The 25,409-nt window shown below is 36.6% G+C and overlaps 1 protein-coding gene across 26 annotated transcripts in view; it reads left to right on the top strand.

The window, feature by feature from the left end:
- The window catches only part of RALYL (RALY RNA binding protein like), a 698,808-nt gene that overhangs the window by 237,894 nt on the left and 435,505 nt on the right, over positions 1-25,409 (top strand). The window lies entirely within an intron of this gene.

Raw genomic sequence — 25,409 nt, 5'->3', positions numbered from 1 at the left:
CGGTCTCTGAGGAAGAATGACCCTGCTGACATGTTGTTCCGGGACTTCTAGCCTCCAGAACTGAGACCATCAATTTCGGTTGTTTTAAGATTGTTAGTTGGTGGGGTTTTTTTGTTATGGTAACTTCAGGAAACCAATACACTTCCATAGTATTTACATAAAATTGTGAGGACAGTGTCAGGTATAATCATCACTCAACAAATGTTCGTTCCTATCTTTTTATAGGTTAGTGGTATAGAAATCTGTGCTTGTGGAAATCTTTAAAAACAAACTCTTCCTATATATCATTTTCTAAAGTTAAAAAATCTATAAAACCTTGGAATTCTTGTATACTCCATCAGGAGACAGATATATATCTCTGTAGACACAGCTGTCTCTTTTCCTTTGAGTCAAGTAGCAAATGTTCCCAGAATGTACCATTCATAATTCTTACAGCACTTATAATTGATAGCAGTCAGGTGAGCACTTAGGTCTGTAACTGCAGTGTACTACTTATTTTTATTTCATATATGTTACTTTCTTCCTGCATTTTTAGATCATGAATTCTTAGAGCAAAGGGATTATATTTTATACTTTTGTAAAATACATAACACCTAAAAAAGGATGATGTTTACACAGTGTATTTTATATATGTATAAATATAAATAATATACACATATATGTATTCTTATATCATGACAATGAGAATATTTTTTCAATCTGTGGTATTCATATCAGATATTTGTATGTGGGGACCTCCATCGTTCAGCTTAATGGTGTCTTCTGTTCTCAAGAACATTGCAGGAAGGTATATTAGTTTGCTAGGGCTGCCATAACAAACTACCAGACTGTGTGGCTTAAAATAACAGAAGTTCATTGCCTCACAGTTCTGGAGAGTGGAACTCTGAGATCAGCATGTTGGCAGGAGGATTGGTTTCTTCTTCTGAGACCTCTCTGCTGGCTGATAGATGAACAACTTCTGTGTTTTTGCATTTTCTCTTTTTATAAGGACACCAATCATATTGGGTTAGGGCCCACCCTAATGACCTCATTTCAATTTAATTATCTCCTCAAAGACCCAGGCTCCAAATGTAGTCACAATTTGAAGTCCTGGGGGTTAAGTCTTTAACATATGAATGGGGGGCACCGTTCAGCTCTAAGCAGAAAACCTGAAAAAGCTTGGTCTGTACAGATTTTTAGCTGAGGAACTACCTAACTAGAAAGCCCTGTGAAATATTTGAATGTAGAATCTATATGGGCTGCTAACACTTTTCTTTAAAAGTGAATGTATCATTTCAATAAGAGTCAGTATATTAGCAATAGAATTGTTCCTCAACCTGGCAATTTTCTTGAGGTAAAAAAAGAATATGTATACTTATTTGAGGGATTTGAGATTTGAAATTTTTGTTTTATTTATTTTGTTGAAACACCTGACCAAACTGGCAGTAAATGTTTAGATTCCTTGGTGGTAATCTCTATTATTTCAAGGAATAATATTTAGAAAGTAATGAATGGGGAGGTGATGAGCTGATACTTGGAAGACACTAATTCAGCTATTCCAAGAATATGACATGACCTCTTCAGTTACCCCAATCGGATTTAGATGGAATGAAAATGCATGAATCCTCATCTGAGGAATTTTAAAGAGTAGGAAGAACAGCTAGTGTGGAAAAAGAAAGCTTTTACATTCTTTGATGCTTAGGATACTGAGATTCTCAGAATCTGTGATTCTTTCTCTCTGTACTAAAGCTTAGTAGCCTACACAGATATTAGAATTCATAGCTATGTGTAACTCAAAGTTATTTCTGTATGTGAAAAGGAATCTGATTCCTTTCTCTAAAATATATCTAGTGTAGACATAACATTATCATTCTTTTAGTGGTAGAGATGTTACAAGTCTTGGATGAAAAATTTTCCTCAAAGTGCAGATTTATGGTACTGAGTATATTGATTCCCATCATACAGTATCTGAAAAGAAAAATGTTATATAATCATTTGTAAGTTTCAGAATTTTCAGAGAAAATAGGAGATCTTTTATTTAGAAGGGTTTTTTTAATTGACTCAGTTACGTACATTAATATAATTAACTAATTATGGCACAATTACTTTATACTGCCCATAAGACTGGGTCATAGGAGGAGCTTTAGTTAGATTTTGCTGTTTTTATCTCAACATATCACAGACCCTACATTTTCTTTGTTCCCCAGAAATTGGATATTTAGGGCAATCTCTGCCATGCTCAGCAGAGACTGGCTGGACGGGCTGGCCGTCCTTCCTGAAACCCATTAACCCTTAGTGTTAGAACTAATTTTTTCTTTCACTCCTGTAAAACAGGTTTTGAACTGTGTTTTCAGTCCAGGAACTAGTCTTTTCTACCTCCTCTTGGCACGGTATCCCCCAGACTTACTCCCTTAGAGCTCTCCTTCTCATGGAGATGTAAGATTGGACAGAAAGAATGATTCTTTGAAGCGTGGATTTATGATGCCCTTCCAGCACTCATAGGAGTCATTTTTATTCCAACTTATTCCTTTTTCTCTGATGTGTCCTCTACCCTGTCCTGGTAGGGACATCCCTGTTCTATATGACATAGGGGATCTGTCTAGAGGTTGCCAACTTGATTAAATGCTAATTCAAGCCTAGGTTATATATAGTTGGAACAGTTGTACAACAATGGAAGACTTTCTCAGTGTGCATGTTGATGTAAGTGCTGTTTTAGCTTTTTTTATATATATAATCCTTTTGGGGGGGCTCTTATAAAGTTTCTATAAGCTCTTTGTGTCATCTGTAGTTTTGATTTCAGGATTTTTCTTTCTGCACCATGGAGGCTAGTTTGTGATTGATATTTTGTTGTTTTTTGTATTATGTAATGTTATTTTGGTCATAGTTTCCATTTGACTCATTCATGATTTTTAATTATTGAAACACAGATTGACTAAACTAGTATTTTCTACAGCCATATTTAATAACTTGTCAGATTCTTAGGGTCACACTTAAGAGTGTTTGAAAATCTGTTAATATTTGGCTTTCTTTGCAATTAAAAAATCAGAATTGGCTATGTGGGATTTATACTTGATACTTGATATACTTGACAATCTTGATAATCTTGATATACTTGATAAGCTTGATATACTTAATAATCTTGATATACTTGATATATTTGATATACTTGATAATCCTTTACTTATACATACCTATAGTCTTCACTGTTTGGCCTAAATTTCAAACTTTTTGAAGTAATGTGATGCATAATGTTATGTGCAATCATAATTACTTTCAGAAACAAATTTCAAATCAGTATAGTAATACAATAGAATCACTATTAACTCATAGTACCTTCAAGTTATATAATGCTATGCTTGTAAATCATAATTAAGGTAAAATGTAGTAACTTACTCTGAAATTTTATGAGACAGAGAATGCTTACAGCATATCATATATAAGCAATTTTCAATTTTAGAGTTTTAGGTAGGTAATAATTTGGAGTATTCATTTGGCCAACACTAGTGATATTTATTTTCATAACTTTTGCATACTTTCTTCAAGAATAGAAAAAATATTTATCTATTAATGGTCACAGTAATCTCTCTCTTTTGATGGCTAAAATTTTGACATGTCCCTACTCTGAGAGAGACAGAAGAGTGAAGTGATTAGTAGCAAAAGCCTGAGTTTGGATTCTGGTCTTTAAAACTTCAATGTCTTCTGAGAAAAGGAGATTAAAAGTTTCAGGTTCATATTGGATTGTTTTGGAGGGATTGAATAATCTAGTTTGTCGGAGTGCTGAGAATACTGACTCCTTCTTTGGCCCTCCATCCTGTCCATGTCCAAGCAATGACCTCCCTCTGGCCTACCAGCTCCAGGCCTCATGGAGGTTAATATATGCCCTGACCAGAATGCTGGAGGGCTTGTTCTGATCTCCTGTCTGGCACACAGATGGCACCACCTTAGAGAACTATAGAGAACTAGAGATCTGTGGGGCAAGCTCTGGGCCTTGTAGAGAATAGCTGCATGGCACTTAGATCTTCCATTCATCTGATCCCCAGCGTAAATTATGCTGAATGAAACTGTAAATGGTGTGGCATGGCTTGCTTTGTTTTTTAGGCTCAAAGCACCTTTTCAGTTTGAAGGATACCTTCCTGTCTCTCTTCCACCTTCTCACATAGTGCTGCATGGCAAGCACTCGGGAATGCAGTCCCTCTCATAATTACTTTGCTGTGTTCACCAGCCCCTGGCAAAGGCAAATCAGTCTTCTGCCCCTGTAGCTTTACCTTTGCAGGAATGTCATATGAATATAAACATACTGTATGTAGTCTTTTTAAAGTCTTGCTTCTTCTTTCATGTAGCATTTGAGATTCATCCGTTTTGTTCCATGTATGGGGAATCCTTTCCTTTTTATGTTGGGTTAGTATTCCACTGTATGGATATGCCATAGTTTGTTTATCCATTCCTGATTGAGGGGTATTTGAGTTTTTTTCCAGTTTGGGGCAAATATGGACAATGGCACTATAAATATCTCTGTACAAGCTTTTAGGTGAACATAGGTCTTGTTGAACTTGCTTACATCTCTAGGAGTGTGGTGATTGGGTTATATGGTGAGTGCATGTTAATAGTATAAGAAAAACTATTATAAGAAAAAAACTATCTTCTCAGGTACTTTTACCATTTTGCATTCTCACCAGAAATAAATGAGAGTTTCAGTTCTTGCACATTTTTTATCATCAACTTAGTATTATCAGGATTTTGTCTGTTTATCTGCTTTGCAATTCAAATACTTATGTAAGTGATGATTTTTTTAAATAAGAAAAAAATATTTTTTTTCAAGCATATGAAAGTATAAAATGGTCTTCAAACTAATTGGAATTACAAGATGTGTACATTTTTGTTTTAAGAGAATTTTACATGTTCCCCTTTACTTCAGACTTTTCACGGGGAGAAGCTTTGTCTGTTTAATTTCATTTTCTATGGGCTTTATAAGGCACCGTGAGATCTCTGAAGATTCAAAATTTTATAAGAAATGTTCCTGTCTTCAAGCTGCTAAAAATTTATTGGAATTGCTGAGCTGGACCCCCGAACGCAAGCTTAGGCATAGTTAGTAGAGAGGCCATAGCCCAGTCTGGTGATTGAATGAATGGATTTTAATTGGTCAATACCAATTGACCAGTTGTTGTGATGTTTATGGGAATGCTTATGACAGTACAGAAGACAGCTTTGAAAGATTAGACTTGGGTTTCAAAATTGTCTTCACTGTTGAACAAGCTGCAACAACATTTATTCTTTTCCAGTTTGTTTTAAAACCCTTAAACATGGGACAGTAGTGTATTCGAATCTATGGAGGAGGGAGAATGGTGAGTTCCAGAAAAATAGAAAAACTGAAAAAAGATAAAAAGAGCAGTGTACTGAATAAAACCTTAGGTCTGTATCATCTTAATTTGGGAAATTTTTTCATATTATGATTTATTTAATTATCAATAATAGTAATAGAAATTTTAGTGGTTTATCTGAATTCCAAGATTAAGGGCTTTCTGTTATTTTCTTTTAATGTCTTTTTTTTTTTAAAGATTTATTTATTTATGCATAACAGACACAGAGAGAGAGAGAGAGACAGAGACACAGGCAGAGGGAGAGGCAGGCTCCGTGCAGGGAGCCCGACGTGGGACTTGATCCAGGTCTCCAGGATCATGCCCTGGGCTGAAGGCAGCGCCAAACCGCTGAGCCACCCAGGCTGCCCCTTTTAATATCTTCTAATTCAGGCCCCTGCCGTCCTGCCTCTCGCAAGTCACATTTGCTGATAAGCACTAGGGCCTTTTCAGGATAAATAGGTTTTCACTTGTGACAATGGTCCTAAAGTGTTGACTCCTGTCCTTAGAATTGTCCTGCAGTCATTTGTCTGGGTTTTTAAAATGTTAAGGCATAAACAGCAATTTCCAGTTGGCTTTGAAAATTCTTGTCTGGGGATACCTGGATGGCTCAGTGGTTGAGCATCTGCCTTTGGCTCAGGTCGTGATCCTGGGGTCCTAAGATCGAGTCCTGCATCAGGATTCTCGCAGGGAGATTGCTCTCACTCTGCCTGTGTTTCTGCCTCTCTCTTTCTGTCTCTCGTGAATGAATAAATAAAATCTTTTTTAAAAAGAAAAGAAAAGAAAATTCTCATCTGGGACAAATTATACCCAAATGTTTTTCTCATTGCCGGATACAGGTACGTGCTACTCTAACCACCACTTAGAAATGAACCGAACTTAGATATTAAGTAAAAATATGAGGAAAAAAAGAATTGCCTTATAAACATATGCTACTTTAAACAGAAGGGGATATCACTGAATGTGTAGACATTTGCAGCAAAAAAGGCAAAAAGAAAGAAAAGCAGGAAAAGCTATGGAAATGCATTTGAGATGTTTGTTACTGTCTTATGTGCTTTTACTTTCTAAACTCTAAAAATTTTTTTCCACACCCATTTTTATATATATGAAAGAAGGCTATAAATATACATCATTGTGATGACATAGCTGAATTTCAGTGCTAAAATATTTTATGGGTACTCTGCTTTTAAATTAGGATCAGTTTATTTTAGCACTTGCAATTTGATTCTAATTAAATGCCTCACATTTAAATGCTGCATATAGAATCTATTTTCCTCAGTATCAAAATCTTTATAGGGCCTGTATTAGCTGTTCATTGCCCTATTCCTCATAGGACGACATTTCTGCTTGCCTTCTACATATCTAGAGCTATAAAAAGTCCTGAGGACACAAAACCAAATGAGAATCTTGTTCCTAACTCCTAGGTGCTTAACCATCACAGGTGGAAACTAATCCACAGGAGCTCATATGGAAGGAGAGAGACAGGTGTTGACTCAGGAATTTCTGGGCTGCATTGACAGTCACTAGGAAGACCTGCTATCACAGGGGACAGCATTTGCAGAGGAAAGGGAAAGCTGAGCTGCGTGTTTGCACGTAGGCTTGGGGAGGTGGACATTCTGAGCATGTTTTTGTTTTGCAGAAATCAAGGCAGGGAATAACAGAAAACAGCCAGAGTTTGATCATGAAAGAACTTGTATGCTGTGCTAGTGGCATATCTGCATGCCTACTGCTTACTGAGTGGGAATCGGCCTGCTGTCCTGGTGGAGGGTATAGTACTTGGATTTGTGGACTCAAAACACCTGGCTTCCAACACCGTTCTGACACTTCTCTGCTGTGTGGCCTTTCCCGTTACCCATCAGTTTCCTCAGCTGTAAAGGGAGGTAGCCGTACAACATACTTTATAGGGCTGCTGTACACTAGACTAATGCCTGTAAAGATGAGAAGGTCGTGGACACATTGTTAAATAGTACACGCAGGCTAGCATCATTACGTTAGAGGCGTCCCTGGGAGATATTGAGTATCCACTGCAATAAATTGAATATTGAAATAAAGCAAGGTGAAAGAATTTTTTTGGTTCTCCAGTGATATAAAAGTTACATTTACGTGGTACTGTAGTCTGTTAAACATATAAGAGCATTGTGTCTTAAAAACAAAAAACAAAAAAACCCAATGTGCATACCTTAATTTAAAAATACCTCTGGGCATCTGGTGGTGCAGTCGTTAAGTCGCCGACTCTTGGTTTCCTGAGTGACTTACTGGCTCAGGTCGTGATCTCCAAGCAGTGAGATCGAGCCCCACGGCAGGCTCTGCACTCAGTGCATAGTCTGCTTCAGATTCTATCTCCCTCTCCCCCTGCCTCTCCTGCTCGTGAGCTCTCTCTAAAATAAGTACATCTTTAATTTTAGTTTACTAAAAAGTGCGAAGCATCGTCTGAGCTTTTAGCAGGTCATAACCTTTTTGCAGGTAGAGAGCTTTGCTTCAGTGTTGATAGGTACTATCTGATGAGGGTAGTGATTGCTGAAGGTTGAAGTGGTTGTGGTCATTTTTAAAAATAGACAACAGTGAAGTTCGCTGTATCTGTTGTTGACTCTTCCTTTCACTTGAACTCTTAGAGGCCATTGTAGCATTGTTAATTGACCTGATTTCAATATTGTTGTGTCTCAGGGAATAGGGACACCTGAAGAGAGGACGAGAGACAGGGGACTAGCCAGTCGGTGGAGCAGTAAGGACACACTCACTTATCGATTAAGTTTGCCATCTTATACAGGGGCATTTTGTAATGCCCCAAAACAGTTACAGTAGTAACATCAGAGATTATTAATCACAGATCACCATAACAAGTACAATAATGGAAAAGTTTGAAATGTTGTAAGAATTACCATAACATGACACAGGCACAAAATAGGCAAATACTTTTGGAAAAATGGCACTGATAGACTTGCTCAACGCAGGGTTGCCACAAAACTTTGATTTGTAAAACAAAACAAAACAAAAAACCACAATATCTGTGAAGCACAGTAAAGCAAGGTACAGTACAATGACTGTACTATGCTGGTTGGCTCCCTGAAATGTTTATGAGATGGGCATTTATGCCCCACTTTACAGAAGAGAAACTCATACCGAGGGAGGTTAAGTGACAAGCCTAACATTACATAGGAAGCAAGTGGTTCTACCCAACAGAGCACCATTAGAGGATCTTCTACAACAAGGAAATAACTTCCAGGAATATTGCCTTGTGACTCTATGAACTGAGGAATCATTAATGCTAGTTAGGTAAAAAGCCTCAAATGAAGCCCCATACCCCGGTTATTTTTATTTTCAGTTAATGTTTGGGATCTCACCTCTCAACCTGAGGCCCCTGCTTGATCCATCAGTGATCAGAGCAGCTGGTTGGTTGCCTTGTGGTGAAACATGGCCTGGGAATCTCATCACAGATTAAGATCTTAGGATATTGGAGCTTCATGCACAATCACTCATGTCTGCCTGTAAAACCCTTCATTCCCTGTTGGAACAAGAGTGGGTGCTCAGGCCATGCTCTATGATCACAACATCCCAGGATCAAGCAGCTGGCTTGATTCTCTAATAGTTGACTCTTTGGACAAAGAATGTCTTTCTTTGAATTTTTTTTTTTTTTTTTGAGATACATAACCTCCGAGCTTCGCTTTAATTTTCCCACTTTTGATATTGGCATAGATATAAAAAGTGCTTTACTTTCCTCTTAATTCTAGCCTGCTAAATAAAATAACCCAAAGCTGATGATGAATAGCGACCTCCAATGCCAGCAAATTGGTAAAGTATGCTGAGGATACTGATGAATTGGGGAAAATATGCCACACCTAAGTGAACATGTTATGTAGTTCTGCTTCATTGCCGACATCGAGGAGCTAATATTTTCATTTTTTCATTTTTGCAACCGAAGCTAGAGGAGTGGAATTTTGTGTTTTGTCTTACTTATCTTTTTGTGGATAAGTAATTAAAATAAAAATATGAAGCAAAAAACATATGAGTCAATAATATGTGAACCAGCCAGGACAAACACGTTGACCTTTCAGGCACCTGGTTCTATCTAGGTAAGGAGTACCAGGAAAGAGAAATGGTTAGATTTGTATGCTAGATAGACCATGCTAGCCGACCCATTTGTCTGCCTGTATTATCTTCCTAGAGGTTGTAGTGAAACTATGAAAGAAGAGATTTCTAGAGACATAGATAAAGTGGAACAATCAGGGAGTCCATGGTTGAACCCTGGGCATAACTAATAATCAGAGAAGAGCCTATGGAAGAAACAGAAAGAATCATCAGAGAGGAGAAATAAGCTTCAGAGGGAAAAAGAATCATAAGCTTCAAAAAGATCGAGTAAAATAAAGGCTGAAAAAGTCCTTTAGTTTTGGTACCTTGAATGCAAGAGATTTTGGTACAGTGGAAGAATTATAAAAGTGTAGCATGCTAGTCTTTTGAGATATTAAGATTAGAAAAGAAAGAATAGGTGCTAGAAGTCAGTGGGTAGAAAGGGAATTAGGTACCAGGAAAGGGTTTATTTTTATAAAAGAGATTTAAAGGGATTTATTACCAGGGAAACTTGTATAATATTTACTCAAAAGGTAAACTGCTTTTTATTAATGATTACCAAATGTCAGTTCCAGATGTTCTCAGGCTATCTCATTAATTCTTACAATTCTGCTAAAAGGTAGCTAAACATCCTTCTGTTATAAGATGTTATCGTTTCGTCGAAGTTAAATATCTTTCAGGAAGCTACATGACTTGATAATCAATATTTTTCCTTTTGTTTGCTATCTATCCAACTGTTATTCTAGAAAAATTTAAGATAATCTAGAAGGATATATAGTACATAATTATGAACCAAGAATAACTAGTCTGTACTCTATAGCACAGTACCCAAACAGTATATTTGAATTTTTAATTTTTGTATTAAAACTTTATTATAGACTTCATTTGCACCCTGCATATCATAGACCTTATCGGGAAAAAATCATTTAATGTTATTTTTCTCATCTTTTAGCCAGATAAACTGAAATGAAGAGGAGATAACTACTGATATTTAATATTAATTTATATTCTGTTATCAATAATGGATTATGCTATGAAACTTAACAGTTTCATATTTAGTCAGGATCAGATTACCTTCATTTCATTTATTTGCAGTGTGTTTGATTTGATTGGAAAACATGGGCTCCCTCTTGTGACAAAATCAATGATTTTAAGTGTTTTTTTTATGCCAAACTAAGTCACACATCTACGCCCTTTTGCTTTCAAATAATATTATGTATACAGTTATTTAATTACTTAATATTTTTCTTTTTTCTGCAAATTATTCTAGTTTTTTGAAAAAGACAAATTGATATTTGATTCTACTGTCTGTTTAAAACTATAAATAATATAGAAGTTGTATTGACAATATCAGGGAGAAGAGGAAAGACCAATTTAGCTCTTGTTCTTTTGTGTTTTATATGTGCTGTTAGATGTTTTTGAAAACTCTCTGGAGAAATTAAATTAGTCCTTGTAACATTTTAATTGACTGGCACTCCAAGCTATACACACAATTAACTTTATATTCTGTATGTTCCTCATGCTTGATAGCTGTGCTTATACTTCTTAAAATGCATGGTTTTCCTCTGTTTTGGCCTGCACACTCTTAGTGTGTATTGTTTCTGCATTCCTCAGGGAAGCAGCATGCATATTGAACTATTGGAAATGCCCACAACGAGATGGTCTAACCAAGAATAAAAATCAGTTATTTTTTAAATGAAAAATTATATGCTGTGCTTCCATATGCCTCTGTGTTAGTGTGTGTATGTACATGAGAAAGTGTGGTGAAAAGAAAGAAGGAAGGAAGGAAGGAGGGAAGGAAGGAAGGAAGGAAGGAAATGAAGAAAGAGAAAGAAAGAAGAAAAGAAAAGAAGAAAAAAAGAAGGAAGACCTAATAGTTATATTTCCAGACCTATCTATAAAAGGGTCTCTTAAGGTCATCTTAATACCAGGCTGTGAATTAAAAGAACAAGATTTAGTCATGGCTCTGTCATGAGTACCTGTATAGCCTTGGGCAAGTCATTTTCCTTCTTGGAATGTCTATTTTCTTACCTGCATAATAAGGTAATTAGTCTAAATCAGTGCTTTAAAACTTCTTCTCTGCAGGACCATATCTGTGGGAAATGACATATTTCCATGGCTCATTTTGAGTGTTAATTATTAAGGCAGTCTGTGGAATGACAGAAAAGGACTTTGGTGGTGTCAGTATGTGAATATAGACCCAGCGAGTGAGGGTTGAGAAAGCACAGCCTCAGATGAGCATGATGTTTGGGGACTGAGGGGTGCCATGGAAGGAGTATTTTCTACTAAGGAATAATTAATAAGCTAGAACCCCGGTTTCATCTTCCATGATTCTGTAAAGACTAAAACATTTTGGCAGTGCCATACTGGTGGTTAGTCTGAGAACCTGCACTGGAATTTCACTCTCCCTTTGTATATTATTATTATTTTTAAATCTCTATAATTCACAGATAGCCTGGCCCTTTGCTGGAGTCATAAACCATAGGCTGTATCAACTTAAAATTCAAGGCACGAGCTCTCCTTCCCCCTCCAAGTCCTGTCAGTCGACATTTCTTTGCACAGGCCTCCTTCAGTCATGTATATTACTCGTGTGACTTGGAGGCATTTCAGTTTGTGGCTCTAATTGACATATCAGTAACTGTTTTCCATTACCTATGTCGCTGGTGTTGTATTTTGCCCCGAGAACTCATGTGCCATCTGCCCCTACTCAGGGTGAGCCACAGGCTCCTGGAGGGAGCAGCTGCCACGTTCTTTACCTTCTCAGAATGTGCTCTGGTTGTGGAAGCCTCTTGCCTGGATGCCTGGCTTCTTTTTATCATGCTCCTGGGTTTCTCTCTTTTTTGAGTGATACCTGTGTAGATGACTTGCTTACCTCTGAGGTTCCTTTTATTTCTGAACTTCGTATTTCAGAGCATACACAGGTCCTCTCTCTGTGGCCCATAGACCAGTCCTTCTCTTTACGCTATACCTTATTCCAGTCCTGATTCATTGGAGAGAGTAGGTAAATCAAGCTAAGAATGAGCAATAACTGCGAGTGGCTGCAGCCTGGTATCATTCCTTCGTTCTTCAGTCAGACAGATAATATTTATTAAATGACTGCGATGTAGTAATTAGATCCCTTTTGCTTCAAGAAACTTGGTATTACATGAAGATCCTTTGTGGGAAGCTCAGGACAGAGAATTGGTTCACATTGTTCAGGGAGAGATGAAAAAAGAAGATGAATATGGGTGTATATTGATGTAGACAGCCAGAAATAAAAATGCACATATGGTTTTGTTCATTCAGGATCACCTGATGTTTGCCTTCTATGTGTTGAATATTGTTTTAAGATTTGCAACAATGTGGATGGATCTAGAAAGTATAACGCTAGGTGACATAAATCAGTCGGAGAAAGACAAATACCATAGGATTTCACTCTTATGTGGAATTTAAGAAACAAAACAAATAAACAAGGGGGAAAAAGGCGACAAACCAAAAAACAGACTCTTAACTGTAGAGAACAAATTGATGGTTATCAGAGGGGAGATGGATGGGGGCATGGGGGAAATTGGTGAGGAGGACTGAGTAATGTATAGAAGTACTGAATCAGTATATTGGATAACTGAAATTAATATAACATTTCATGTTAACTGTACTGGAAAAAAAGAGATTCTACTGAGAAAGACATGAAGGAAACAAATATTGATAATGTACATTGCATCATGGGTAGTGGTGGTAGATTGTACAAAATTTTATGATCAGCAGCCAGCAAGAGCCCTCAATCTGTCCAATTGCATTTGTATTGAGAAAGATTTTGTATGGCTTAATAGGTAAATGTGATTATGCACAAATAACCAGAGTCAATGCCAATTTTTGTTGTGCTGGTTGTTCAAACAGATAAATTAGTAAGGAAGGGGAAGAAGGGATGTTGCATTTTTACCAACTACCCTCCAGCTCACCAACCCCACCACATTGCCTAGTTCCTTATCCTAAGTGTTATATGGTTGGTGTTTGTGTCTAAGTGGGGGACCACATGCATATATATATATATATATATATATATATATACACACACGAGGTTGAGGTGAGAGGTTTTGTGGTTTGGTTGCTGACAACGTTTGAATTGATGAACAACCGACAGGGTTTCCATTCGATTTGTTAAAAATAATGTTAATTTAAAAACAAAGATTTTTTTTTTGCCTCAATTCAGGTTCTGGCTCCTCACATGGTGTACAGTTTATGAAGAGAGATGATGAACAACCTGCATATGGGATTATAGTCACACTAGAATTTGTTCTCACTTAACAAAGCACTGTTCGAAGCTAGTTCTTTTTTTCTGCAGTAGGGGAATAACTTCAGAGTATTGCCTCTGTGACTCTTTGGATTGGAAAAGCATTGACCCTAGTTAGGTAAAAAGCCCCAAATGAAGACAAGGAGAACAGCTGGCACGCCTTTCCTGAATCCTGAGGATTTGTACTTTGAGTTAGGGTTTGGGGCCTCACCTCTCCCAGCCTGAGGCCTCTCTGTGTGATCCATGGGTGAGCAGTAGAGTTGGTTGGTTTTCTTACGGTGAAACCTGGACCTGGAATCTCCTGATAGCTTCATGTATGTCTCTGCATTTAAAAGCTTTGAGTGTTATGCTTGCTGCATGGTGGATGCTGGGCTCTTGTTTACTTCTTCCCCCTTTCCCTCTGCTTTGCACTGTTTCAAAAGACATTCAGAATCTGAAGCACTATAATGGGCCACTTTTATCTTCAAATGTAATGATAATATGCAAGTATCCAGCCGACTTGTGATCCTGTTCTGTCCAAATAATGAAACCAGAATATTAAGCTCATACCACAGGTCTTGCTTGTGAACGGTTTGATTTTCTTCCCGGTCTCACTGTTTCTATGCTAATTGCAGAAGGATGTCCTCTCAGTATATTAAAACCTAAGTCCTTAAAGACAGAACTTTGCATCTCCCAAAATATGTCCGTATTTCTATCAGTCTTTCTTTTTGTTTTTATTCAGTGCTGTTTGAGTTCAGACAGAACAGGATTGCAAGAGATGCAGTCCTCTCCCCAGATGCAAAAGTGGTGGGCTTTGAAGCACTTAGCACCCTCCGCAGCAGAGAGAGACAGGGATGCTATGTTCCTTGATGGGTTCTGGAAAATAAAATCATATGATCCTCTTTGAGTGCTGCTTGCAGAGCTCTTTCTCATTATTCAAAACCCTTTCCTTTAGAGTTGTATCCTGCCTTCTACCATAAATGTCCCTGCACGTTCTTTGGCTAAACCGGGGGACTGAGCAAGGGATTTGCTGCTTTTAAAGCTGTTCAGTGCCTTCATGCGGTGGTTCCCAGGCCTGGCTCCCCAGCTCTGCTCCACCTGAGAATTTCTGATCAGTAACTCGGAACGTGAGCTTTCTGAAGCAAAGGTTCAGAACCAATGCATTTTCATGTAGTGGGTGTTTAGTAAACTTCAACTGAATTAAAAAAAAAAGTGGACTGAATTAAATTTTTTTTCTCAAAAATAAACTCTTTCTCCTAATTGATTTGCATTTATCGATTCTAGTCCTCCACCTAATCTTTCACATTGGCTCATAGCATAAAGAGGCAGTGAGGGAAAGGGCAGAGGATAGCGTGCTGATACATGCCGTTGCTCTCATTTGCCTCATTGGTAGCCTTTCCCCCATGCAAATATTAAGTACATATCTCTTTTTAATAGACTGTGTGATCCTTGATGCAGGGACCATGTCTTACTCATTTCCATGTCTCAGGACACAGGCCTGAGTCTGAGCCTGCAGAAGCTGTTCAGAAAAAGAAGAAAAAAAAAAAGAAAAAAGAATGAGAGCATTGTTCATGATTTTGTTTAAAAAAATATATATTCTGAAACGTTCTCCAAGTATTTTGATTTATAATAAATAAAACTTTAGCTATTACTCCAGAAAATACCATTTAAAATGATATAGCCGAAGCTACTAAATCTGAATTCATTCAAACTAGCAAAGGAAATCTATAATTTGGTTTTGATGCAGTTTACATATATATTAAGGAATGATGACTAAGAAGATGACTGCTTTTAAGGAACCTGAGAGAACTGGGAAACTTTTGACAGGGGAAATCAGAAATGTGCAGTCCAGTGAAGAATTAAACTTCTGGGAGTAATAATATGGGCTGATGCACTCAATATAGCAGTAATGCCCTCTGAGAAGGATAGGAAATAATTCAGTTCCTTCAGGCTGCATGGAAGCTAAATACAGTATGACAAGAAATAGTAGCAGCACTCATTATGTCTGATTGCTAATTACCCCTTTGAATGATTCAGTTATGCCTGCTACTAGATAATTAGTTTAGTAATTTATGGCTGTGGCGCAAACTAGTATTTTAATTTTCTCAGTACAATTTTCACAATACCTACAGTTCAGATAATATCTTTCTTTTTTATTCAATTTTAAATTGCTTTTTTGAAGGCCTATAAAAGAGCAAAAATCCTTACATTTTTTCCCACGTGTATTTCATGCAAAAGTTTAGGCACTTTATGGAATTTTATTTAACTTTAAACGGCAGGAAAATAACATCTTATTAAGTCCTGTTTCATTATGCTTCATTTTTCCAATTTTCTGGGCAAAAGGGGTGAAAATTTTTTAAAGATTCTATCAAGTGACTCAATTTAACAGCTGCCAAATTTCATGTTCCAAAAAGACATTGAGCATTTGATAATCTACCTTCTTTCCTTTTTACACATTTCTACAGCAAGGATGAGCTCTGTTTATGTGGTGCCCAAACAAGCCAAGAGCTCTCAGACCTTAGGAGAATTCTGACATCATCTCCTCTTTTTCCTATTTGAGTTGATGTGATGAATTCTAGCCAAAGAAAGTAGAGTGAGTCACTATGGGTGAAATTTGGCCTTAATTCAGTTCCCTCTTGAATCCACTTCCAGTCCTCCAATATTCCAGCTACTTTGCTGGGTTTTGTGGTAAGATGGTGGTTATTTTCTTAAAATACCTGGTCATCTTTTATAAGCTTTTATTATTGGTTCAGTGTTCCCATCAAGCTTTAAGCTATTTCCCTAATTCAGATAGTGATAAGAAAGTAAATCCAGGAGAGGGAGAGGGAAATGTTGATACAGTGGTATGCTAAGAAATTTCTATGACTCCAATATAATTGGTCTGCAGCCCAAAGGCAACATTGATCAATGGGATTCACATGACACTCTCAGTTTAATCATATTTATTTCATCTGTGTACGTAGTGGACGCACTTGCCAAACTGTTGAGCGAAACCATGAATTAAGATCTGGCTTCGGTAATGCTGTATTTCAATATTGGATTATGAGGTTTGAATTTTGAGCAGCTGGTAGAAAAGGTGCAACTTTAAGATCAGCGCAATAACTCTTGCTGTGAGAGGAAGCATCAAAGGACTTGGAATAACAAAAAAAAATTCACATTTTGTTCATTTGGTTTTGCTATCCTTAATATATTAAAATGAATGCTTTTAATATTAGTCGATGCTGCCAGACACACATGCCTCATGGCTAAGAGATTTTCTCTAGCATCTCAAAATTAAGAATATTTGGCAATGACTTGTCACTCCTTACTGCTTTCCACTTGGTACTTTGTTTTTTCTTGTAATACAATTACAAAATGCCCATGGTTTTCACTTGCCAAACTGTTCTTGTATCCAATATTCACCAGTGCTGGATCAATGTTCTAAAGGGCAGCCCTGACAGTGTTATTTCAGTGAACATCAGGCTGATGTTTATTACAGGCTGAATCTATGCCCTTTATTGCCAACAGTCTTACTTGAAATATGTGTTCCTTGACCCATTTAATAAATGGTTCCCCATAGATATGGCCGTGCAATTCTTCCTTTTTTCTATAGATGCTTTTTAAAAAAGTTTCTTACCCATAAGGCAGTCTGTCTAACCATCAAAGCATCATATTGACCTTTCCAACTTTGTTCAGGGTGACAGTTGGCTGGTTGTTGACACTTCTTTTTTTCCTAAGTTGCTAACTAGAGCTCTAACAGAGTTTTGTGCTGCCAGAGCCTTCGGGTCTGTAGTTCATTCGGCTTTCCTGATCTCAATAATAATTGTTTAATTCCTAAAATAAGATGCAGCTGTTTTAAAGTATATAAATGTACCAGTAATAAGTTAAGGGACAGAATTTACTGTGGTTAGATTTGTTGCCAGTATTTTGAAGCTCAGCAGTATATGATTTTCTTGTTCATATTATGAATTTATTTTGGTTCTCCTCCCATTGGTAAGAAATAGGGAAACATTAGTTATTAATATAGATTTGGTATGTTGCAATAAATTAGCTCTTGATAGAACTATTTGGAAGGAAGATACTATAATCTTTGTTCACATTATGAGTCTCAGCCAGTTGAAAATTTTTTTAAGAGTTAAGGAAATTTTGCGATGGCTCTCAGAATTGTGTTGTATTCACACAACATTATTGTATTCAGTCTTGAACTTTCCATCTATTTTTCTATGCTTCTTTCTTGACCTTGACTTTTCTAATATAAATGATCTAATAATAGATGATTAGATGCAAAGATCTAAAAGAAAAATTTTCCTCTTTGCATTTCTGTGTATGTATGTACTTATAATTAAGTTATTTTTAGAAATTTTTTTCAGTGGAAAAGTTAATCGATCTTCTGCTCTTATAAATTTGATTTAAAGGGACCGCTTTTATCTGATTTGAGTATACTGCTTAAAATAGGTACAGTGCAATATTTCATATTGTGTCTTATCAGAGCTTTTAAAGAATTAGACCGTCATAGAATTTGATACTTCTGAGGCTAATAATTCTCTTTTTAATTCCTTGATATGTGATATTGTATTACATTATATTACTTTATATGAATAAGTAATATTTTTACACATGTAGAGGTATGTGTGTGAAGGTGTGTGTACACATATTTAGACAATTAGAGTTCTTAGCTGTTTACAAGGACAACATCCAGAGGTGCTTAACAGTTTCCTAAAGACTCTTCAGTATTGCCACTTGAGACATGATATCTGTGAAAGTAACACACTGAGAGAACAATGACTATGGTTATGGTGATTGGTAAGGAAACAACATTTTATCATACTCTTAATTTATCCTATTAAGTTTGTTAAACTGCATACCAAGAATACGTTTCCGGCGTAAGGAATATAAACAATATCAAGCCAGAGTCCAAACCTAAGGGTTTAAAAGCTAACAAGAGAGAGAAATGAACACATATAATATACACACAGTCAAAACAAGAAACTGCAATCAGAGAAATATACTCAAAGTGCTAAGGCAGCCAGGGAAAGGAAAGGACAATTAATTTAGTCTTGAACAATTGTCTCAGACTGATGGTAATATTGTCCTTCTTTGGGGGCACAGTGTCAATGACATGAGCATCTCTTATTCAGAAAGGAATTAAATAAGCCTGCTAGTTTCATTAATATCATCTCAAATGAGTTTCATTGGTTTAAAAAAAATCTTATGCACTTTGGGAGCATGTAGGTATAAGCAGGCAAAGAGAACGTTGTAGAACCTTATGTGGAAATGAAACTGCCTTTTCTCTTTGCAAAATCTTGTACCATTTTATTCATCTGTTTGTTTATTTTTGCCAAACCCAGATGTAGACCAATTCAGTCTTCAATATAAGACTGACAGACGTTAAGATTCAGTTGCAAAATCATGCTTAGGATTAGATACAATAAATGAATTTCGTGTACTTGCAAAATTCCAATGTCAGAAGTAGCATAACTCTGGTCAGGGTAGGCTGAATGCTACTACCAGGAACAAAATGAATATACTGTGAGGTGAGGGTCCTGCCAGGTGGGTACCACTGAGAGAGAGAGAGAGAGAGAGAGAGAGAGAGAGAGAGAGAGAGAGAGAGAACTTCTTCCAGGTAGGGAAGGCTGTGTGAACAGAATGCTTAGCCAGACCAGAGTCACACTCTACAGATGCAAGGTTGTGATGGTAGTAGTCAGCATCAGGTAAGACACGCTATTAGAGATCTAGAAGTTTTCTGGTTTTTGTTGTTGTTTAGGGAAGTGAGGCATGGGGCAAACCTTTCTGAAAGTTTGATAAGAGCTTTCGAAGTCTCCCCAGAAAATTGCACATACATTCAGACTGCTGCATACAACTTTAGTGGGCTTCACAGACCACCTGAAACCATTGCTAGGTTGAGGACCGATAGTTAAAGTAGAGGCGGGAATGATGGAAAGATTGATAAAGACCCTCACGTTTCACATCAACCTGACTGGTGTTCAGGGTCATGTCCTTGTCCCAGATGGAAACTGGAGTTAAAACCGGGAGCCAGAGGCCTGGGACTGGTGATTATTCAACTGACCGGCCACAGGCACCAGCCGAATCTTTGATGGCACCTGTTGGTGTCCCCCCTCACTTGGTGTTTTCCTTCTCACCCAGGTTAAGAATTGATTCGCACATCAAAATCTTCAGGAAGCTCTCCCTTAACGTCTAGTCTTTGGTACCTTTTTTATCCTGTAATTCTCCCTTATAATAGAGTTACAGCTTTGTCAGAGACCAGATTATGTTTCATTCATTTCTGAATCCCTGTTCCCAGCACAGTGCCAGGCACGTGGGAGGTACTTAGGAAATCTTTATTTTGTGAATGAATAAAAGCCAACAATTGTGTACAGCAGGTTTTGCTCTGCCAGAAACTAGGATACACAGCTTCAGAAAGACGAAATTAATGCATAAAAGATTCATATTATCTGAAACAAGCTATTTTATATGGACTCAATTGGGAAAGCTATACATAGTGTAATATAAAACGCACTGCCATGCAAAGGGGAACAAAATGAGCCAAGCATCAAATTTGGGAACATTGATTGGGGAACAATTCTGAAGTAGAGGCCTATAATGGGAGTAAAATCTCTGACTGAGTTAATTGGTCTCCCCTGATTGTTCAGCTAAAGTCATTTCAAAACAGGCTGTGCTTTCTTCATGTTAACCCTTTTTTTCTTATTGAAATTGTTCAGGGTTTCAGGACTGCATAAGGCATACCTTGAGTCTGGCCTAAAAGATAAGGCATTTAGTGTGGAATACCAAACCAGAAAAGTGGGATTATTTTGTTTCCAATAGGAAAAAAGAGTACAGTATGAGAGGAAAAGAAACCTCTAATCAGAGCAAAGGAAAAGAAATTAGAATAGACTAAATCTGCAACTTAGCCATCTCCCAAAAGAACTGATTTTTGCTCAAATAAGCACCCCAAATTGTTCAGATTTTGGGTATTTGTAGAGAAAATATAGTATTTTATGGGATTGTGGACCACTTTCTTCATATTGAAGAATTCTGTCATAGAGGATTTAAATAACAGAAAACAGATTTAAACTAAATCTAGTAGAACACAAAATCAATCAGAAACCTTTAGGAGAATCAGATATCAAAAGCTTCCTTATATTTACCTATTTTCTTAAACATTAATGAGTTCAATTATTCAATTTCTTGCTTTTTGGAGCTCTAACTCAACTTGGCTGAAATCATCCATAAGTCAGTTTCTCTATAAATTTCCACATCTGGGACACCTGGGTGGCTCAGGGGTTGAGCGTCTTACCTTCAGCTCAGGTCATGATCCCGGGATCCTGGGATCAAGTCCTGCATCGGACTCCCTGCGGGGAGCCTGCTTCTCCCTCTGCCTGCGTCTCTGCCTCTCTCTGTGTGTCTCTCATGAATAAAGAAATAAAATCTTAAAGAAAAGAAAGAAAGTACTGGCTGGATTGTTGACCTTGTTCAAAAGAGAATGATGACTGATTTATTGCTTATCACACAGGCTCTAAGTATTTATTGATCTCTTTCTAGTCATTAATTCAATATTTATTGCATCCCTTTTTGAGCCAGGAATATACAACTGAACAAGAGATATGCTGACTTACAGGTGACTGAGATTCATGAGGGCAAAGCATATTATTAACAATCTTTTGTTAACACTGCATCGTGGGAACTTTGGGAATAAGTGCAGTTGCATTAGTCAGAAAATTCTTAACAATTTCATCCCCTATCATTTAGGCATTTGACTCTGACAAAGATATTAAAGTGCATTTCATAGTGAATTATGATAATTGCCCTCTGTAGATGTTCAATTTTAGGAGTTGCCTTGAGCATCCATACATTTCTCTACAATACACAGAATTTATAAAACTCTCAGAAAATATAAGGGCTAATCTAAAATTCAGAATCTCTGTTTTATTTTTGTACTGACAATGCAAATGCTTATCTAAAAAAAATCTTATTTTATTCCCTTTTCATAGCCAAGCACAACTTTAACACTTTTAGAATCTTCGTTTCCTTTCCAATTGTCATTCGGATGAATAAATGTAATACAGGGTTTGGAAGTTGTATTTGCTCTGCGTTAATAAAAGCAGTAAAAGCTGTTTTTTTTTCCCATCCCTAAATTATGTAGCAATGACTCATAGAGCAGATAAGGGGATATTACAAGATGTCATTTTCACAGCATTTTTCTAAACCCTGCTATGGATAATATAAACATTGGAGTACATTTTTAAAATTTTTAAATGCTCCTTGATGATAGGAGTCGTTTTCATTTTTGTTTTTATGGATAGCATTTTCCTTTCCTGAATTAACTGTAATCTGCTTAGCCATTTTGCTCTCTACCAAATGTCCTGAGGAGTTCTAAATACATATGGCATGCTCTTGTGCAGTATTCCAGAAAAAGGACATATTAACATTTCGAAATATTTATGTACAAGAACAGAATTGCTTTATAATTTTGCTGGTAGTGTGACATCATTGTAGGCTTATAAAACTTTGTGGCTTGTGTGTTGTATACCTTCCCTCATATTCTATGCCTTGTCTTATGTCATTACCCCCATTGTGGGCATCACTCAGCTATTGCTTGTTCTTAACATCCTTTTTTCTTAACATTAATTCCACTCTTTTATTTTTTTATGATAACAAACACAATTTTATTCCAAAGTGCAATTATAATTCGTTAATAATTTGCCAATTATAAATCAATCTTTTCAGAAAAAAATATTTTTAAAATAAATCCTCTATGAGCCTTGACTGCAGTGTACTGTGTTAAGTCACAGAAGCACTGATTCATAATGACCACATGGTTATATTTTGAGATGATGGTTCATAATGACCACATGGTTATATTTTGAGTTACCACTAGCAAGGAAAGAGGTAAGATGTAATGCTTTGTTCAGAATTTTAGTGTTGAAAATATGATTGATGTGTGTATTGTGCTCTCACTTGGAAGTTAACTCCCTTAAGCTTCTGAGATAGGTAGCAGTCTATCTCACCTTCCAGAATGAATAATATAAGTTAGGGGTAAGGTATGTTAAATTATAGTGTCTGGTATTTAGGTAAAGAGTAACTAAAAGTAATACTAGTTTAATTTGTCCTTTGTAACCACGTATGTCAAGGATTATGGTTGACTTACAGTGCTTACAGATGCCTATATTTGGTACGGATCTAAATTTGTACTGTCTTCAGCCTGCCTCATTTGCGCATACCTTTCCCCTTTCTGTTCATCTTGAATGAACTTGAATTATACCTTTGAACTGAATTTTAGTTCAATCAATGTTATATTTTTTTTCTTGACATTTCAGTAACTCTTTTAGTTCTTAGATGTTATTACACTTAACTACATTGTATTGAACTTGTTTTAGGTAGCTGCCTTCTGAATTCCATGATGACATCCAAAGATGCCAGACTCTATCTTACTTATGCTCTTAGCCCAGTGCCAAACAGTGTCTGCCATATAGCAGATTCTTAATAAGTATTTTTAAACTGTCAGATAGTAAATAGCATTAAAAAAAACCTTAGACATCTGCTCAAAAATTAATTTGTATAGCCAAATAAATTAACATCCTATTAACTTAATTCTTAAATTTGTCAGGAAATAACATTTGAATTTCTTGGAATAGTCAACTTCAACTATATTTTAATACTTACTTAAATGTGGAGGTTGACTTCTTTTTCTATTTAAATGATATTGCAAATGTCAAAATGATAACTTGGAGTCCTGCATCTTCATATCCTAGTGCAGAGTAGATAGTTGTAGAAATTTCCATATTGGTTAAGCCATCAGGTCATAAAAGTACAATTCTCTATTTCCAACCATGATGTAACATTGAATCCTTTTACAGTCATTTCAGAGGACGCTGTTAAAATTCTATTCCAAATCTAAAATTGTTCCTGTGTTTATTGTTGATTATATCAAGTCTTGAACCTTGGAACAGACATTTATTTCTCCTTCCAAATTTGGTTTCACATGACACTGCTATATGCTTTCTTCTATGCTATAGAGCTGCTCTATGCTTTCTTCTTAAGGAAAAAAAACGCATTGAAGCATTTGTCTTGAGGAAAAAAATATTTCACATATAAAATATATTTTGCAATCATAGAAAGATAAAACATAGGTCAAAGTTGGAACCTACTACTAGTCTTTGTAATGCTACCTTACATTTATGACTGATAGGAAGAAATATGTATCACATAAAGAATATTTTAGTTAACTTGAAAACATAAAAATAATATTTTATTTTATTATGGCATTAAAATAAAAAATCATAAAATGGTATTGATTAATGGTTGTTTATGTAGCTCTTAGTTTATAAGCAGATGATTTTTAGCAGATCCCCTCCATCTCAAATGCAGCATGTATGTTTTTCTTAATGTGAAGTAAGAAAGCATGAGAATGAAGAATTCTTTGGGGGACAAAAATCATTATGATCAGTTAATCTGATTATATTTTCAAATCAAAGCATCTGCATTAGAAACTCTGAAACATATCGAGAGTAAGATATAAAAAATTAGAAAAAGATAATAAACCAAACAACAAATAAAAGCCAGTTTATTCATTAATTATTTTAATTAATGGAATAGATGATATGAAACAGGTTATCATGTACTATGTGATAAATGCTATGGTTAAAGTCTAACAAAAAGATCCGTAAGATCATCTAGAAGGGACACCAACCAAGCCTGAGGAGTCTAGGAAAATTTTCTAGAAAATCTTATATCTGAGCTGAGTCTTGAAAATATAGGAGGTATACTGGTAAAGGGAAGGGGAATAAATGCATTTTAAAAAGATGATTAAGATATTAGGACAAATGTGGCAAATCAGGGAATTGATTTGAAGTATAAACTATAAATGGAAGTGAAGAGACATAAAAATGAGGCTGCAAAGGCTCAAATCACCAAGAACACTGTAGGTCACCTTAAGAGCTGATCTTAAAGCAGCAGGGAAGTCCTTCAAAGAGCTTAAGCAGAAGAGCCAGTGTCTGTTTTACATCCCTTTCACTGGAGGAATGGAGACAAAGATGTTTGTAACTTTGAAAGGGGGAGGGGAGGGAGCATGGAGAGAAAGGAGATACTTCCCCCTTTAATGTCTTCTATTTTTTCTATAAAATCCTGAAATTATCTCTTGTGAGTGAGAAAGAAGAGTGTGGAGTAGTGTGTTTAAGGAATGAGCTGAAGACTTAAATTATCATCTCTGGGGAAATAAGACAGAGAACAGACCAGGGAAGCTGTAAGAGGTGATTGGTGCACAGTATAAAACTACCTCTTCAGTTTGTCTTGGCACTGGCTCAACTTTTTCTTCTTGCTTGGAAGTCTGTAGGAAAGGCCAGTAAGCACTGCCAGCTAAGTCCCTAAAGCATAGAAATCTCGGTCTTAGGTTGATCTGAAATTTAGTTTTACCAGATATAGGAAATAGGAACAAAGGTTAAGGATGTTGGAGAGCAACCAAGATAATGAATTATGGGATCCTGACTAGATAGAGAAGGGAGTGACTATAAGATGGAGCAGATAGACAGGCATTAAAGCTGAGTCATCTAGGGATGTCTGGGTAGCTCAACAATTGAGTGTCTGCCTTCTGCTCCAGGCATGATCCCGGTCCGAGGATTGAGTCCCACATTGGGCTCCCTGCATGGAGCCTGCTTCTCCCTCTGCCTATGTCTCTGCCTCTCTCTCTGTGTTTCTCTCGTGAATAAATAAATCTTTAAAAAAAATAACGCTGAATAGTCTAGAACATGTGTAAAAGGAGCAAGGGTACAAGAATCTTCAAAGGGTAG

Source organism: Vulpes vulpes, chromosome 13 (assembly GCF_048418805.1).
Source record: "Vulpes vulpes isolate BD-2025 chromosome 13, VulVul3, whole genome shotgun sequence".
Classification (NCBI taxonomy): Eukaryota; Metazoa; Chordata; class Mammalia; order Carnivora; family Canidae; genus Vulpes; species Vulpes vulpes.
Note: the sequence above shows the minus strand (reverse complement) of the source record. Positions and strands in the feature narration are given on the sequence as shown.